Source organism: Capsicum annuum, chromosome 1, assembly GCF_002878395.1.
Source record: "Capsicum annuum cultivar UCD-10X-F1 chromosome 1, UCD10Xv1.1, whole genome shotgun sequence".
In the NCBI taxonomy this organism is placed as follows: Eukaryota; Viridiplantae; Streptophyta; class Magnoliopsida; order Solanales; family Solanaceae; genus Capsicum; species Capsicum annuum.
Genome location: NC_061111.1, coordinates 94,880,580 through 94,901,372, shown reverse-complemented (window position 1 = coordinate 94,901,372; position 20,793 = coordinate 94,880,580).

The window sequence follows — 20,793 nt, the reverse complement described above, 5'->3', positions numbered from 1 at the left end:
CTTGAATCTTATGATCTTGAATCTTGATGGACTGATCTTGAATGCTTGAATTTGTAAAGAAATATGTGGCATTTGATCCATTATCTCTCTCTTACTTCTTGCTAGAATTATTGGTCCTTTTTTTGAATTATGAGACTCCTATTTATAGTTGTATGAAGGAAAGAGTCATGGTGAAGGTAGATTTCTTTTGGCCAATCAGATTTAAGTGACATAACACATTTTATGAATTTTTTATTTCACTAAGTTTGCTGCATCATTTTGATATGTGGCATGATTCTATGAGCTTCTTCACTTGACTTGGCATACTACGTCATTTGACATGTGGCACCAAATTGGGCCTCTAAAATATGATGATATCTTGGACTTATTAAAGTGAGTTTAATCATTTGTAGCCCAAATTAATGGATTAGCCCAACAAAAATTGAATTTTAGTTGAATCCATATTTATTTGGATTTAAATAATAATCCAATCATAATAATCCATCACATTTATTTGAACTAATATATTTCAAATTTAATTTGAATAAAATTTATATGACTATTTGATCTTGACTTATACTTGAATTCAAGGACTTTTGGGCTTGTTCTTGAATCTCGTGGTCTTGATCTTGAATCTTGATTCTCGAATTCAATGAACTTGATCTTGACTTGTACTTGAATTCAAGGACCTTTGAGCTTGTTCTTGGATCTTGTGGTCTTGATCTTCAATCTTGTTGAACTGAGATCTTGAATGCATGAATTTGTAGAGAAACCTGCAGCATTTGATCCACGAGCTCTCTCTTGCTTCTTGCTAAAATTATTAGTCCTTTTTCTGAATTATGAGATCCCTATTTATAGTTATATGAAAGAAAGAGTCACGGTGAAGGTGGATTTCTTCTGACCAATCAGATTTAAGTGACATGACGCATTTTATGAGTTTTTGATTTCACTAGGCCTGTTGCATTATTTTGATATGTGGCATGATTTTGATATGTGGCATGATTTTATTGGCTTTTTTCACTTGACTTGGCATGCCACGTCATTTGACATGTAGCGCCAAATTAGGCCTCTAGAATATGATGACATCTTGGGCTTATTAAAGTGGGCTTAATCATTTGTAGCCCAAATTAATGGATTAGCCCAACAGAAATTGGACTTTAGCTAAATTCATATTTATTTGAATTTCAATAATTAATCCACTCATATTAATTCCTCACATTTATTTGGACTAATATATTTCAAATTTAATTTGAATAAAAATTTATATGACTATTTGATCTTGACTTATACTTGAATTCAATGACTTTTGGGCTTGTTCTTGAATCTCGTGGACTTGATTTTGAATCTTAATTTGCATATTTAATGTACTTGATCTTGACTTGTACTTAAATTCAATGGCCTTTGGGTTTGTTCTTGGGCCTCTAGAATATGATGACATCTTTGACTGATTAAAGTGGACATAATCATTTGTAGCTCAAATTAATGAATTAGCCCAACAGAAATTGAATTTTAGTTAAATCCATATTTACTTGAATTTAAATAATAAATCCAATCATATTAATCTATCACATTTATTTGGACTAATATATTTCAAATTTAATTTGAATAAAATTTATATGACTATTTGATGTCGACTTATACTTGATTTCAAGGGCTTTTGTGCTTATTCTTGAATCTCGTGGTCTTGATCTTGAATCTTGATTTCCAGAATTAACGAACTTGATCTTGACTTGTACTTGAATTCAAGAGCCTTTGAGCTTGTTCTTGAATCTTGTGGTCTTGATCTTGATCTGTTGATGAACTGGTCTTGATCTTGAATTTTGATTTCTTTACAAATTAAAAAAAAAAGTGGTCTTGATCTTGAATTTTGATGAACTGGTCTTGAATGCTTGAATTTGTAAAAAAATCTACGACATTTGATCCACGAGCTCTCTCTTGCTTCTTGCTAGCATTGTTGGTCTTTTTCTTGAATTATGAGATCCCTATTTATAGTTGTACGGAGGAAAGAGTCATGGTGAAGGTGGATTTCTTTTAACCAATCAGATTTAAGTGACATGGCGTATTTTATTGACTTTTGATTTCACTAGACCTGCTGCATCATTTTGATATGTGGCATGATCATACTGACTTTTTCACTTGACTTGACATGTCCGTCATTTGACATGTGGCGCGAAATTGGGCCTCTAGAATATGATGACATCTTGGGCTTATTAAAGTGGGTTTAATCATTTGTAACCCAAATTAATGGATTAGCCCAACAGAAATTGGACTTTAGCTAAATTCATATTTATTTGAATTTAAATAACTAATCCACTCATATTAATTCCTCACATTTATTTGGACTAATATATTTCAAATTTAATTTGAATAAAAATTTATATGACTATTTGATCTTGACTTATACTTGAATTCAATGACTTTTGGGCTTGTTCTTGAATCTCGTGGACTTGATTTTGAATTTTGATTTGCATATTTAATGTACTTGATCTTGAATTGAAGGGCCTTTGAGTTTGTTCTTGAATCTTGTGGTTCTGATTTTGAATCTTTATGAACTGGTCTTGAATGCTTGAATTTGTAGAGAATCTTCGGCGTTTGATCCACAAACTTTCTCTTGCTTTTTGCTATAATTGTTGATTTTTTTCTGAATTATGAGACCCCTATTTATAGTTGTACGAAAGAAAGAGTCGTGGTGAAAGTGGATTTCTTTTAACCAATCGTATTTAAGTGACTTAGTGCATTTTATGGGCTTTTTATTTCACTAGGTCTGCTGTATCATTTTGATATGTGGCATGATTCTATTGGCTTCTCCACTTGACTTAGCATGCCACGTCATTTGACATGTGACGCCAAATAGGCCTCTAGAATATGATGACATCTTAGACTTATTAAAGTGGGCTAAATCATTTGTAGCCCAAATTAATAGATTAGCCCAACATAAATTGGACTTTAGTTAAATCCATATTTATTTGAATATAAATAAAGAAAAATTACAGAAACTAGCATACTTAAGACCTTAATTACAATAAATAGCAACACTTTCTCAAACTTACAAATTATAGCAAAAGTAGCAATATTTTAACCATTATATTGAAAAACGCATGAGTTTCACGTATTTTCACTCCATTTTTTCAATCCACTCTCATATTTCACTCCACTTTTTTCAATTCCCCCCATATGTTACTTCACCTTTTTTAATTTCCTCTCATATTTCACTCTACTTTTTTCAATTCTTTTTCCTTTTTTCAAAATTATGATCCATCAAATAAGGTAAGTTGATATTTATAGTATTTGCATGTTATCTTTTCATTCAATTTATATTTATTTTTTTTAGTATTTTTTCTTCATCCGTCTTCTTAGTTTTTTTTTGGGGGGGAAGGGGGTGGGGGGTGGGCGGGGGTGATTTTTTTTTAGTTGAAAGATTGTGGAGGTCTGCTATAATGGAGGAATACGTTATTTGATGGAGGTCTGCTGTAACTTTTTCTACGTTATTTGATGGGCTTTTGTGATTTATTTTTTTTTTTTGTTGAAAGATTGTGGGGTTTGTGTTAAGTTGATTTCTACTCCTATTTAGTTGAACAAAGAAGTTGGCATAGAAGAGGTGAGATCGAAGCATTGTGACGAGCCCAAAAATATTGAGAAAACCTTCATCTTCAAAATTCCCAAAAGTGCAAAAATATGTGAAAAAGAGAAAGTCAAACGAAAAGAAAGAATACATATTTTTCCAGTTGTGCATATGTATTTATGAATAATGCATATGTATTTTTCCAGTTATACATATATATTTATGAATAATACATATGTATTTATCAGATTGTATATGTATTTATGACTAATACATATATATTTTTTCAAATATGCATGTGTATTTTTGAATAATACATATGTATTTTTTAGTTATTCATACGTTTTTATGGGATTGCATGCTATATTTATTGATTTGGAAATATATTTTTAGTTCTTCTTATGTTTTTATAGATGCATATGTATTTATGAATAATATATATGTACTTTTTCAGTGTGCATATGTATTTTTGATTAATGCATATGTATATTTCCAGTTATGCATATCTATTTATGAATAACGCATATGTATATATGATTAATGCATATGTATCTATGGATGATGCATATTTTTCGTCATAATAATATTTGATGTCTACATCATGAAGAAGAAATGTGTAGTTCAAGCGCAATTAGACAAATATATTATGTCACTTTTTGTTATAGAGATTTTGTATCCTACATGTTTATACGTACATATGAGTCAGATATGTATTTCTGTAAATACATATGCAGATATATATGCATGTTTTGTACTATAAATACATACTCATATCTATATATCTATTGTAACACCCCGTATTCAAGTACGTGTATTGGCGTATTCAAGTATGTGTATTGGTCTTATTTATATGGAATTAATTTTATTTTATTTTATTTATACCGAAATTTGCCCGTCGATGGTTCCATACGAAGGTTATTGAATAAGCTTTCCAACGATATAAAGATTTCCAAAAACGGATAGGTTTCGGATATAATCAAGCACGTTCAAAACTATAAAACGGTGGCCGGGATATTGGGAATAGTAAATGTGCAGGAAAATTTCCTGCACACAAACTACTGAGGCCAGCCAATTTTTTGGGTCTACTTTGAACGATCATAACTCCCTTAATATAATGAACTGGGAGAGCTGCGACCTATGAAAAGAAATATCTTTGAGTCTTCTTTCCAATGCAATTGGTTTCATACAAATCCAACATCTGAGTAAGGAGTTATACTCATTTTACTTCAGCCTCTCAAAACAGATTTTTAGGGTCAACTTCAAACGATCATAGATCCTTGTACAGGACGAACTGGGTGGCCTACTTTATATGAAATAAAATCCCTTTGAATTATATTTCCAACGATACCAATTTCACCCAAATCCGATATCGGAGCAAAGAGTTATGGTCGATCTACTTTAGCTTATCAAAACAGTCCACCAAAGGACAGATTTGACATTATTTAAATTTTAAAGGCACTTTGGTCATTCCCTATGATATTATGGACGGGAATATGTGTACATATACATGTATATGAGTTCAAAAACTCATTTTCATCATCAATCATTGAGAAAGAACAAACCCTAGCCAAATTTGACCTTTAAATTACTTTTGATTCAACCGTAGAAATTCCAAAGTAATCCGATAACTGCGTTTGTCATCTCGAGAGCTTCGAACGGCACCTATTATTTGTGCAAACAGGATTGCATAATCAAGAGGTGAATTCTAAGGTATGAATATTGTTTGACTTTGTTCTCTTCCATATGTATATGTGTGATAGAGGATTATATGTATTGGTTGTTATTGAAAGGTGATGGAAATAGGGTTATGGACTATTTTGCATGGTTTGGTTGTATTGAATTGTGGAAGGAGGATATGTTAATTGGGTTATGGAAGGTGGATATGGTAATTGAGTTATGGAAGGTGGATATGGTGATATACTATTGAATTGATGATTATTTATGTCTATGGCTCAATTTGGTTTAATGGATTGGTTGAAAGGATAAATGAATCCAAACTTGATATTGGAAAATGTTGTATGAATATGCATGACATGTAAATGTAATTGGAGTATAAGAAGGTTAAAGTGACACCCTTTATGGTGTAATTAAGGTTTATTACTTAACCACTAGTTTGGTGAATTCAAATAATTGAATTATGACGTTTGGTCACTAATACTAGATTGCTATATATGTTCATTGTAGATAAGTAATCCGAAAAGACGAGAAGTCCATTTGGGACTAGTATTGAAGGTTGACAGTCAGGTATGTAAAGCATACTCTATACCATATCTTTGGCATGAAAGTGAACAATTGTTCTATCAAGAAAGTTTCCAAAGTTATTCAGCGACATGTGATCCATAATGATTTTGTATGATGTCCTACGTTACCAATGAACTTGTTTCCACCCTACAAGATGTCAAGACATTCCAATACTTATTTGTTTTCCAAATCTTACATATTTATTGCACTAATGAATGTCAGAAGGTATCTGGTTACTCGAACAAGATCCATGTGCTATTAATGACTCCAAAACGTTTCATTGATATACCAATAAGTTCCTACTTCATTGTTATGGCATTGATGACTCCAAAACACTTTATTGATGTGCCAATGAGTTCTTACTTCATTGTTATTGCATTGATGGTCTATTTATATGTCTCTTATTGATGTATCATTGTTTCAAAGTATAAAAAATGTGGTGGTGACCGAAATAACAATCTCAAAGATTAATTGAACTAAGTGATAGAAGTTCTCTCTTATCGGGTGGTATCCCAGGGGCATAAGCCTATCATGGGTCGATCCCTAGTTATGTGTTTATGGGTGGTATCCCAGGGGCATAAGCCTAGCATGGGTCGATCCCAGTTGATATGTACTGAAGGCAGCCTAATGGTCACAGTACAGTACAGTAATGATTACAAAGATGATAAGAACGAAGGTAAATTGATTGAATAAATACAATGTACAGGTTGTCACAAATTCTAGTAAGTGTGGTCCACTCCTATTACGATTTATTCACTTGTTTCTGATTTCTATTGAGCTCCTATATCATATGTGATTATCTACAGCTTTACATACTCAGTACATATTTCGTACTGACGACCCCCACGGGGGACCTTCATTTCATGCTGCAGGCACAGGTACCTCAGCTCATACACCGCACAAGTAGGAGCCAGGATATCTAGCTGCTTTTGGTGAGCTCCAGTTTGTTTCGGGGCTTTCCGTGTCACATCCAGTCACTTTTGGTATTGTATAGAAGTTAGTTATATAGCGGGGTGTGTCCCGACCTTAGTTAAACTCTGTGTATTATCTAGAGGCATTGTAGACCTAATGTATAGTCAAGGTGGTGTTTTGTTAATAGACGTGATGGCTCCACCGGCCAAGTATTGTATATACATATATATGTGTGCTCGAGCTTATACAGGTGATTAGTTCCTTTTATATGCGACATGATGCTGTCCGAATTTTGGGTTGTCTTAGAGGTATGCATGGGAAGTATAAGGTTATGAGATGGTTCTCCGGGACCTCCTCGGTTATGGGTGCCAGTCCGCCCCTATAGGATTTGAGGCGTGACATCTATGTATTTTGTATATTTTTTGAATATGTATATGTGATATAGATATGTGTCTTTTAAAAATAAAAGCAAGAGATAGAAGAGTAAAAAAATGAAAAAGAAATTAAAATAGAAAAAGAAAAATCCAAAGAAAAAGAAGTGAAAATCAAAAAAAAGAAAAGAAATAAAGCTAGAAATATAAGTGTAAAAATAAAATCAAAAAGAAAAGAAACAAAAAAAAATAGAAAAAAGAAGAAAGAAAACAAAAATAGGAAAAGAAAAAGAAAAATGAGAAAGGAAAAAAAATAACAAAACGGAAAAAAAAAAAATAAAGAAAAAAAAGAAAAAGAATTAAAAAAAAAAAAGAAAAATAGAAGAGTCAAAATAAAGTGGAAAAAAAATGAAAAAAAATCAAAATAAAAAATAAAATGATTAAAAAAGAAATAAAAATAGGAAAAGAAAAAGAAAAATACGAGAAAGGAAAAAAATAAGAAAACAAAAAATTAGAAAAAAAAATGGAAAAGGATAAAAAAAAGAAATAGAAGAGTTATATTAGGAAAAAGAATCTTTATAATTAAATGTAGCATGAATTAAGGACAATTACTTCCCTTATTTTACTCTAATTGATGGGAGTTAAAATAGGAACTACTATTCAATCCGTATATGTATTTATATAATAATAGTTTACTTAAATATAAAATACAATTTGTTACTTTTCGTAATTATGAAATTGTTGTTATAAAAGTTATAATTAAGGCTACAGAGTTGCTACTTCTGAAATTTTTTCAAATAATTAATCCACTCATATTAATCCATCACATTTATTTGGACTAATATATTTCAAATTTAATTTGAATAAAATTTATGTGACTACTTGATCTTGACTTATACTTGCATTCAAAGGCTTTTGGACTTGTTATTGAATCTCGTGGTCTTGTTCTTGAATCTTGATTTACGGATTTAATGAACTTGATCTTGACTTGTACTTGAATTCAAGGATCTTTGAGCTTATTCTTGAATCTTGTGGTCTTGATCTTGAAGAACTGATCTTGAATTCTTGAATTTGTAGAGAAATTTGTGGCGTTAGATCCACAAGTTCTCTCTTGTTTCTTGCTAGAATTGTTGGTCCTTTTTTTGAATTATGAGACCCCCATTTATAGTTGTACGAAGGAAAGAGTCATGGTGAAGGTGGATTTCTTTTGACCAATAAGATTTAAGTGGCATGAGGTATTTAATGGACTTTTGATTTTACCACGCCTGCTGCATCATTTTGATATGTGGCATGATCTTATTAGCTGCTTCACTTGACTTGGCATGCCATGTCATTTGACATATAGCACCCAATTGGACCTCTAGAATATGATGACATCTTGAATTTATTAAAGTGGATTTAATTATTTGTAGCCCAAATTATTAGATTTTACCCAACAAAAATTGGACTTTAATAAAATCCATATTTATTTGGATTTAAATAATTAATCCAATCATATGAATTCATCACATTTATTTGAACTAATATATTTTAAATTTAATTTGAATAAAATATATGTGATCACAAATGCCACTACGTCAAGACTGGTCGAGTGTATACTTTAGAGACTAGACTTGATGTATGATTTATTTGAATAAAATCTTCGTGCTTCAAAGATTTGCATGCATATGAACACCGCATTTCATTAGTTGAGAAAATTTAATGTTGAACCATACAATTTACATATTGATATTGTCTCTTAAAAAACTCTTTTTTTCGGAGTCACGATTTTTTTCATGAATTTCTACACATAAGACCCATTAGTGAGACATGATATCCAATTCCAATAATGAATTATTTAATGATGTTCATTTCTATTAGGATATCTTGACTTTGTCCAATTCTAAATAGATTTTGAAAAACTTTTGACCGCATTACTTAACCATTTTCAATTAGGAATAGAACTCTTCTAATTTGAATTTATATTGGAGATGAAAACTCTTCCAATTTGAATTTATATTGGAGAAGGAAACAACCATCCTACAACTCTATAAAAAAGGATGTAGGTTCCCACTTTTTTAATATCAATTTTGGGGTTACCAAGCCATGAATAATGTTGAGGTAATTTCTTTCTCTTCTACTTTTCTTTTATTTTTCGTCACCTATTTCTAGCCCAGCATGAGAGTGGTAGAAAATTCATATCTCATTGTAGGAATATCAAAATCATGAACTGTTTGTTATTCCAGAAACAAGACTTCAAGATCTATAACATTTCCAAAATTTAAATATAAAGTCCTACAATATATTTCTCGATAATTTTTTGATGTTGGCCCTAAATTTTTATCATGCTGAAAATTCTAGATTTGTGCATATTTGCTAAAGTTGCACATTTTAAAGTAGGAAGGCCTAAATCACAAGACGATTTATTCTTGTAAAACTAGACACAATGATCTATAACATATTCGAAATTCATAATTTAATATCGTCGAGAAATTTTCATATGTTATCCCAAAGTCAACATTGGGTTTTGATACACCAGCAGTTTCAGATTTATGCAATGACACCAAAAAATTTAAATCTCAATGTGAGAGTATGGTGACGTCCAAGATACACCTCCTCTTAGAAGATGATACAGTCACTGCCAAATATAGTAACCCAATTCTAAGGGTATACATGGATTCACGACTCTCAATTGTTGTAATCAATGGGCTGACCTAAAAAAGTAAATGGGGGGTTTTGAGTATCAGTGTCGAAATAGTACCGAAATCAACTTCAGTTGTAAACATTCATAAGTGAACACTAGGATTGCATTCCACCTGGATTCTCAACTCCGTAGGCTTATCATGGTTTGTTGAACCAACCCGATACTGTGCATGCAGAATCGATAAGTTATGCACCTTCTACAGTCTTTTGGACGAGTAGAAGGATTTCACTCTTTACCTTTTGAGTCTCAGGATATCGCTTTACTCACCCTTATCTTGATCCCAGTTAACTATTACCTTATGAGTCTCAAGTTATTAGATGAAACCTAACCATCTTACTAAGATAAAACCTAAAAGCGTGGATCGACAACTAATCTCCAAATTATTGTTGTCTTTGTCTTTTCCTAGTCACTACTCCTCTTTTAGAGTAAGTAGCAATAATCTAAGAGGGATCCTAACGTGTGCACCCATTAATAAAAATAGTTATAATGAAGATAAAGAAATACATGCATGAGTATCGATTTAGAATAAAAATAGCACTTCCCCTACTTCGTCAATCTGCCAGGGTTTCCAAAACCCTAGCTATGGGTTTCTAGTCGCTCATGCTTGTGAAGAAATCAATAACATTCATAATCAAACACATAGATGAAATCACAATAATAAGAAGTAGAAAAATCCACAACCATAACTGAATTAATCAACTGAAGTTAATAAAAGAGAATCTAAAGATTAAAATTGAATCTTGGAATCAAAATATGTTTATGAGTATCAAAAGTGCGTAACTCCTACTAAAAACACATAAAGCGTATTTATAGTAAATGAGAAAACCCTAAAACCAAAGCCCGAATGAAATAGGATAAAACAGAATCGGTGGCCACTTATGTCCCTTACTAGCACCCTACCCTGGGCGCAGGTAGTACCTGCGGCAAGCGGGGTGGGCGCAGGTACCAAGCTCAAAAAATCCTACAGGTCAGCCCTCGGGATTTTAGCTCTGGTACTTGCTTTGCCTACTTGCGGTCCATAAGTCCTGCTTGCAGTCCACATGTTGACTTAATAAGTGTCGGGAGTCATTTTTCAGCTCTTCTTCAATTCTCTAATATGCTTCAATCACGAGCAAGTCGAGAAGTGTCCCAAACATCCATAAATGCTCCAAAAAGTAGCCAAAAACACCTTTTTCATCCTTTTCACAAACTTAGCATCCAAAACATGATTTCCTACAAAACATACCCAAAAAATATCATATCTAATAAAACAACCTAAGAAACTTGCATATTTTTCTTATTTTAAGCATCGAAAGTGCTATATTTTTTTAGCACGTCAAAGTATCAAAATCATGATCTGCTTGATTCTACAAATACCAGAAACATGCATATAAAACATATCCAAGATTTGGAATTTTACACCTCTTGAGTCGTTCTACACAAATTTTTGAAGTTGACCATAAATTTTGTCTGGTAGAGAATTTCAGATTCCGTCACCTCGCCAAATAATTTATATCTTGATGTGGCAATGTTACCATCAAAAGGTGTTTTAATTGCTGGATATTTGACTTTATGGGATTCATTCTCACCAAAACATCTTGTCTCAAGCCCATCCATATTGGTGATATATGGTTTTCGAGCTCGAAATGTCCTGACAATAAACTTTCTTTTATTTGTATTTTCTTTGTGTTGTCTTTTCCTTTTTCTTTTTGTAGGTGATTGACAAGTTCTTGCTCAAGATAATTCCTTTTATACAAAGTGAATAATCTTATGGTGAAAATAGATGACTACTCGTCTTCGCCCTAAGAAAGGTAATTCTAAGGATAATCTTACGATGCACAAGTATGGCAACTCATCCCCGCCGTAAGAAAGGTAATTTTAAGGGTAATCATACGGGAAAAAGGTATGGCTACTCATCCCTGCCCTAAGAAAGGTAATTTTAAGGGTAATCTTATGGCGCATTGAGATGGCTACTCATCTTCGTCCTAAGAAAGGTAATTCTAAGGGTAATCTTATGGCGCACAGAGATGGCTACTCATCCCCGCCCTAAGAAAGGTAATTCCAAGAGTAATCTTATGGTGTGCAGGGATGGCTACTCGTCTCCTCCCTAAGAAAGGTAATGTTAAGAGTAATCTATGGCACACATGGATGAATACTCATCCCCGCCCTAAGAAAGGTAATTCTAAGGGTAATCTTATGGCGCACAGGGATGACTACTCGTCCCCACCCTAAGAAAGGTAATTTTAAGGGTAATATTATGGAGCATAGGAATGGATACTCGTCACCGTCCTAATAAGGTAAACTTAAGAAGGATTGAAGCATTTAAAGACTTCAACTTATATACACAGAGCATCTGACGACTCCAACTTTTAGACTTTGAAGGTTTCAGTATGACAGATTTTTGAAGACTTCAACTTATAGACATAGAATATCTGAAGACTTTGTGAACTTACAAGCTTCAATATGGTAAATTTAAAAGCTCCAACTTGAAGACTTAGTGAATTTTAAGGCTTCAACTTATAAACATAGATCATCTTAAGACTTCAGCTATCAAACTTTGAAGGCTTTGATATAACAAATTTGAAGACTTAGTAAATTTGAAAACTTCAACTTATAGACATAGAGTACATGAAGACCAACTTGCAGACTTTGTGAACTTACAGGATTTAACATGGTAAATTTGAAAGCTTCAACATGAAGACTTAGTGAATTTGAAGGCTTCAACTTATAGATATAGATTATCTAATGACTTTAACTATTAGACTTTGTGAACTTGCAGGCTTCAATATGGTGAATTTGAAAGCTTCAACATGAAGACTTAGTGAATTTGAAGACTTCAACTTATAGACATAGATTATCTGAAGACTTCAACTATTAGACTTCGTGAACTTGCAGGCTTTAATATGGTAATTTTGAAAGCTCCAATGAAGACTTAGTAAATATGAAGACTTTAATTTATGTCAAAGAACCTCATATTTCATAGGTATTTTCCCCCCATCGAGCCACCAACACTAGGTGCAAGCCTGAAGATTTATTATATCTATTTGTCCAAATCGTCGCTTTCGTATAAACTATTGTCTATTTACTGAAATTTGAAATTATAATTTTATATAAATGCTATACTTTTATTTTTACTAACCTAAGTTTAGTCGGTTAATCGTAGCTGGCGGATCCTTTAAGGTGTCTAATCCCTTTCCTTTATGATAATTAGAGTCGTTTCCAAGAACCACTTAGGTTAAGTAGACTTTAAAATGAAGTCTTTAATTATTTTAATCACTTAGTTTATAATAGGTGTCCTAATTCATCGTAGAATTAATTAGGTGGCAACTTTCTTAATTTAATCAAAAGTTTTTCAATATGTTGTACCTCAATTTGACCAGTTTTAAAATGGGGTATAACTGCTTGGCGACTTCACTTGGGATGATGTATGTTCTTAACCATAACATACTTAGGCTAATAATTAATATTTTGTATATTGTTATTTATTTCACCCTAGTTGTCTTGATTTATCATGTTTGTGTCACATATATTATTTATTTACTATTATTGTTGTATAAATTGCTTATTTATTTATCTCTTTATATAAATTGGCATTTCCTTTATATTTTCTCCACTTTGGAAAACTGACACTCACACACATTGTACATGTGGATTGTATATTGTACTTTCCCAAAATTCTTTCAAATCACCTTATTTTAGAGAGTCGGCGCATACATGGAGAGAGTAGGAGTTTTACTTCTGTGGGACCACGTTCCTTCTCATGTAGAAAATTCAAGTTCGTGTCTACCCAAATCTTAGAAAAACATAATATAGAGCATTGTCACCCTTAAAATATGGTATAATATGAGTAATCCATTAAAGATGTTTTGTTGTAACTCCCCGAGATTTCGTCCCATGAAAATTCTTGAGCTTTGGGCTTACTGTCTTGGTCATGACCCTTGGTGATGAATCGTGAAATATGTTACGGGTCGTAGGGACTATGGTCGTAACCAAATCAGAAACTTAGTAGCAAAGTTCTGCTCTAATTACGAGTGGTTCACCAAGAGTCATAGGGACTTATTATGAGTCATAGGTTCAAATCGTAGGATGTCCAATATTTTTTATTCTGTCTTGCGTACGACTAGACCCTATGAGTCGTAAGTTCTCGATAAGAGTAAGCTTGTTGAATCATAATATTGACAGTGCATGGGGGTCTTGGTCACTGTCTTGGTTACGTGTAAGACCCCATAAAAGCCCTAGTCTAATTCAGTCTAATATAGCATGAAAAGGGGGTCCCAATCTTAGAAATTTTAGCTAAGTTTTTATACTTAGAATTATTTTAAGCCTTCATAATTCGATGATCTCTTTTTGATCCTTACAACCTTAAAATGTCAATTTTTAAGTCGATTTATGATCAGGGATGTCAACAGGTCACTTCGGGTGAGTTTTGAATTTTTTTAACGTAGTTAGAAGCTTGTTTGGATATCGAAAATAGTGAGTCAACGCGATCTCAATACGTCATGTCATCCATCTTGTTGACAAATATTGTCCCCAGCATTCAATGCAAATTCCAATAAGCCAACGCGATCTCGATACATCACATTGGCTATCGCGTCGATCACATTGACGCGGTGCGTCGGGTATCGCATCACTGGGCAGTTTTGGTTAATTAAAAATCCAACTTTCCAAGGTTAATTGAGTCATTTTCCCATCACCCAATTCAGCTAAAACACGATATTAAGCCCCAAAAATGGCAAAAATTCATTCTATATTCTCAAATTCTCTCAAGAACAAAACCCTAGGTCACTCAATTTCAAGTCCAAGTTTCAAGAACACACCAACGATTTTCATGAAACTAATTACTAAGGTATGGTAGGTGTTTATCCTTGGGTTTTCTTCCACCCTTGGATTTCAAGAACCCTTTTTAAACTACAAGCTTATTGATTCCATAATTTACATGTTTGAATTGGATTGTGTTCATGTATGTATTGATGTTTGGTTTCCAAATCAAGATTCATTAAAAGTTTCAAGTGAATTAATTAGCATATATGTAGTAATATATGATTCTCATGTTAAGCCCTTGAATATGCAAGTTGAATATTGTAGCCATGATGTTTATGTCTTGATGATTTCTATGTGCATTGTTGTTGCTCCCCAAGTGTTTGATAGAATGCCTATGTAAATTGAATAGTGAATTCATGACATGTTATTATGTGGTCCCATTCATGTACAAGTTCATGCCTCTCATGTGTTTGACAAAATGTCTAAATAAATGCATGGTGAATAAGTAATTAATGTTATGCTTTCAAGATTTTGCCATGTTTTGCTATTGATGCTATCGAGTCCTGGGGATATTCAATACCCAAAAATATAGCTTTTTACCTAGAATTTTAGAGCTACATAATAATCTTAGTAACGTCACAAACAATAGTACTCAGTTAGTTATAGAACTAGGTGAACTCAGTCAAGTTCAGTCAGTCAACTCGATCATTAACAGGTCAGTCAGGTCTAGTACAAGCTAGTGTTCTATTTAGTTTCTATTCAGTTGGGAGTAGGATTCAGCACCGATCGAACCTAGGGATGGGGGTCACCTGCCAGTTGAGGGTGTGACCTTTAGTAGCAATCTCTTAGTTCCAGAACTACATAGCCAGCGTAGTTAAATATATCAACCTGCCAGTTGAGGGTTGGTAAAGTGTTCACCTGCCAGTTGAGGGTAACACATATCTCACCTGCCAGATGAGGGTGATTCTTTAGCAGATCTATACAGCCATTGTTAGTACTCGTGGCACGGTGCTAACACCCTTCTAACTGGGGTCACAGGTTGGACCCTAACTCAGTCTATAATCAGGGTATGTCGGTTTAATGATAACTCCCATAATTACAGTTTCAGTATTCAATACTCAGTAACCACTATTCAGTCTCAAAACTCAGTATAGAACTCAGTTCAGTTCTACAGAATCAGGACTGTCAGAAATAGCTACTTAGCTATCAGTAATATAGTTATCAGTAATCACAGATTTCAGTCACTCAGTTATCATAAATTAGTATTCAGTTTCAGTATGATCTCAGATACAGTATGTATATATATATATATATGTACATGTACAGTATTGCATAATTAGTATTTACAATAGTTTTAGTTATACCTTTACTCTCATTGAGATATGTTCATATTATTTAGTCAGTTGTTGTTCATACATATGAGGCCATGCATTTTAGCCTCACTTCATCTAGCATACCAGTCCATTCAAAGTACTGACGCATACTCTTTCTTTTATGCTATGATGTCTTATATCATAGGTTCAGATGCACGGGCTCCTGACCGTACTTAGCAGCTACCAATAACGATTACAGTAGTGAGTCCTCATATTTTGAGGATAGAGTTATTGTTTCAGCATTTTAGTAGTTCAGTATGTTCAGTAGTCAGAGTTAGTTGGGGACTTGTCTCATCAACTCCATATTCAGACAGTTAGAGGCTTTCAGACTAGCACAGTCAGATATTCAGTTTTGCAGATGTCATTATCAGTACATTTTGTAATTATTTCAATATTTGAGAACCTTATGGCATATTCAGTTATCTTACCACATATGTTATCATTATTATTTTTCAGCGCTCATAGCAGTTACCAGTTATGGGTTAGCTTGTGGCTATTCGAGATTATAAGCATCATGTGATGTCCAGGGTGTAAACTCAGGGTGTTACAAACTTGGTATTAGAGCCTAAGGTTCAACGGATTCCTAGGTAGTCTAAAAGATGCATCAAGTAGAGTCTTGTGCATGGGTGTGTAGCGCCCCACACTTATGGGCAAGAGGCTATGAGGCGTTTGTAGGAAAAGTTCCCTTCTTTTAATATTCATATCATATGAGTGAGCATGAGCTTAAGTTAAACTCTCTTTCTAATCTAATTTTCCCTTCCATTTGTAGAATATGCCTCCCAAAAGGACTAACAGAAGAAGAACTGGAAACTAGTAAGTACCTCTACCCATTCAGGAAGATCCCCTAAATGAGCATATTTTCCATGCAGAATTCAGAGCAGCATTCACCACTCTAGCTCATTCTGTGGTAGCCCAGAATAAATTCCCAACTACTATCCAGGACAACCCAATGGTTAATACTGCTACATCTAGAATTCAGGGCTTTATCTGAATGAATCCTCCATTATTTTTTGAGTTTAAGTCTGAAGAGAACGCATAGGAATTCCTTGACATAATGTAGAAGGTCGCAGATATTATAGGGGTAATCACTAGTGAGAGTGTTGATTTAGCTGCATATCAGTTGCAGGATGTGGCTCATACATGGTTCAAGCAGTGGAAGGCAGATAGGGCCATGGATAAGATCCTATAAAATAGGAGAAATTTTCTACTGCCTTTCTAGATAGGTTCTTACCATTAGAGTTGAGAGAAGGCAAGGTTTTGAAATTCATAAATTTGAAGTAGAATAACACGACAGTGAAGGAGTATTCCATCAAGTTTACTCAGTTGGCAAGGTATGATCCTCATGTAGTTGCGGATAACAGGTCTAAGATGAGCAAGTTCATGTCAGGTATATCTAACAATGTGGTCAAGGAGTATAGACCGCAATGCTGATCAAGGAGATGGACTTGTCTAGGTTAATGTTCCAATCTCAATAGATTGAAGAGTAGAAGACTAAGGAGAAAGAGAGAAAAAATAAAAGAGCTAGGATAGGTAGCTTTAACTTCACTCAGCCTAAGTTTGAGGGTGGTAATCGTTCTCAGTTCCGCCCAAAATCTTCAATTCTGGCTCCGTCCTCATCCAGTGCTCCAGTGCCGAAATTCAGAGACGGTAATAAGGATAGGGCACCAGGCTTTAAATATTAGGGTAGTGTTAGTAGTGCCCGAAAAAATCCTCTTTATCAGAAGTGTGGCAAAAATCATTAGGGTATTTGTAGAACGGGAAGTGACGTATGTTTTGGATATGGCATGCTAGGCCATAGGATCAGAGATTGTCCTCAATCAGGTTCATAGAGTCAGTATAATCGTCCCCCAGTTCAGTCCAAGAGCCTGAATTAGTAGGGTGCCACTTTTAGTGCCACTAGTGGGCAATGACCAAACAGGATATATGCACTCCAGTCCCGATAGGATCAAGAAAGTTCTCTTGATATGGTCACTGGTACGTTACAAGTTTACCATTTACATGTTTATGCTTTGCCAGAACAGGAGCTTCTTTGTCCTTTGTAACTCCTTATATAGCTATTGACTTCAGAGTCAGTCTTAAAATCCTAGAAGAGCCTTTCTTAGTATCTACCCAAGTGGGTAAATCTATCATAGCCCGGTGGGTATACACGAACTGTCCGGTTATGGTGTCTCAGAAAGTCACTTCAGCAAACTTAGTAGAGCTAGAGATGACAGATTTTGACATCATTCTCGGCATGGATTGGCTTCATTCAGGTTATTCTTCCATTGACTGTAGAAATAGAGTTGTCTATTTCCAATTCTCGAATGAACCTATCCTAGAATGGAGGGGTAGTACTTTAGCACTTAGGGGTTAACTTATTTCATACCTAAGTGTGAGAAAAATGATATCCAAGGGGTGTGTCTATTATCTTATTTGAGTTAAAGAATTTAGTTTAGAGACCCCTAATATTGAGTCAATTTCAGTAGCATGTGAATTTCCAGATGTATTTCTCAAAGATTTTCTCAAAGTTCCTCCCGAAAGGGAAATTGACTTTAGAATAGACCTTCTTCTATATACTTAACCTATCTCAATTCTGCCATACAGAATGGCTCCAACTGAACTTAAAAAATTAAAAGAACAGTTGAAGGGCCTCCTAGATAAGGGGTTCATCAGTCCCAGTGTCTCACCGTGGGGCACACCAATTCTATTCGTGCGTGAGAAAGATGGTTCTCTCAGAATGTATATTAGCTATCGTCAGTTGAACAAAGCAATATTTAAGAACAAGTATCCACTCCCCAGAATCGATGACTTGTTTGACCAACTTCAGGGTGTTAGTTACTTTTCTAAGATAGACCTCAGATCAGGCTATCATCATCTTAGAGTCAAAGAATAAGACATTCTAAAAAAAGATTTCAGAACTTAATATGGTCACTTTGAATTTCTAGTCATGTCATTTGGCATTACCAATGCCCCATCAGCTTTCATGGACTTGATGAACCACGTGTTTAAGTAGTACTTGGACATGTTCATCATAGTCTTCATTGATGATATTCTTGTCTATTGTGGCAAAGAAAAATGATCACACAGACTATATCAAAATAGTATTGTTGACCCTCAAAGCCCATCAGTTGTTCATCAAATTTAGTAAATGCAAATTTTGGATAAGGTCAGTAGCTTTCCTTGATCATATAATTTTTAGTGATGGCAATAGAGTCGATTCTCAAAAGACCAAAATAATAAGAAACTGGCCTAGACCCATCTCTTCATCAGCTATCAGGAGTTTATTGGGTTTAGCTTGCTGTTACTAATGGTCTGTTAAAGGATTTTCGTCTATCGCATCCACCATGTCTAGATTTACTCAGAAGAAAGTCAAATTCCAGTAGGCAGTTTCTTGTGAGAAGTGTTTTCAGGAGTTGAAGACCCGACTTACTACAGCCTAGTTTTGACTTTACTAGATGGTTTAAACAAGTTCGTTGTGTATTATGATGCTTTCGGAGTTGGTTTGGGGTGTGTTTTGATGCAAAGAGGAAAGGTCATAGCCTATGCCTCTAGACAGCTTAAACCCCATAAAAAGAATTATCCCACTCATGACCTTGAGTTAGCAGCTGTAGTGTTTGCCTTAAAGATTTGGAGGCACTATTTGTATGGGGTATATGTTGATGTGTTCACAGATCATAAAAGTTTGCAGTATGTATTTTCTCATAAAGACCTAAACTTGCGTCAGAGAAGGTGGTTAGAGTTGTTGAAAGACTATGACATAAGTGTTCTGTATCATCTGAGCAAGGCCAATATAGTGGCTAATTCTCTAAGTAGATTTTTCATGGGTAGTGTTGCTCACGTTGAGGATGGTAAGAAGAAGCTAGTTCAAGAAGTTCATCAGCTTGCCAGGTTGGGTGTTCATTTGGTTAATTCATCTGAGGGTAGTATATGGGTGCAAAATAGTTCAGAATCATCTTTGGTTTCCGAAGTGAAAGAAAAATAGGACAGGGATCCCAGTTTAGTTAACTGAAAGAGTCAGTCAAAGATCAAAAAGTTGAGGTTTTCTCCCAAGGAGGAGATGGTGTGTTGTGCTGCCAGGGTAGGTTATGTGTTGATAGCGTGAGGTAGCAGATTCTTGTAGAAGCGTATGGTGAGTATTACTCGATTCATTCCGGGGACACTAAGATGTACCATGACTTGCGAGAAGTCTATTGGTGGAGTGGGATGAAGAGAGATATTGTAGAGTTTGTGGCTAAGTGCTCCAAGTTCAAAAAGGTTAAGATTGAACATCAGAAGCCTAGTGGGTCTATGCAGGAGTTCAGTATCCCCACTTGGAAGTGGGAGGAAGTGAACATGGACTTCATGACGGGTTTGCCTCATACTCATCAGCAGCAGATTCAATTTGGGTCATTATAGACAGGATGACCAAATCCACTCACTTCTTGCCAATTCATACCTCTTATTCAGCTGAGGATTATCCCAAGCTCTATGTTAGAGAATTGGTTAGATTGTATGGTGTCCCATTGTCCATCATTTCAGATCGAGCTACGTAGTTCACCTCTCATTTTTGGAAAGCCTTCCAAAAGGGTCTTGGTACCCAAGTTCACCTCAGTACATCCTTTCACCCTCAAATAGATGGTTAAGAAAAAAAGACCATTCAGACTTTAGAAGATATGCTGAGAGCATGTGTTCTTGACTTTAAGGGCAGTTGGGATGACCACTTACCCTTGATTGAGTTTGCGTATAATAACAGTTATCATTCTAGTATTCAGATGGCTCCGTTTGAGATGCTTTATGAGAGAAGATATAGGTATCCCATTAGTTGGTTTGACATAGGAGACACTGCGTTTGCAGGTCCTGACTTAGTATTTAATGCCTTAGAGAAGGTTCAGTTGATTAGGGAAAGGCTTAAGACAACTCAGAGGCAATAGAAATTGTATGCTGATGTGAGAAAAAAAAGATCTCAAGTTTGAG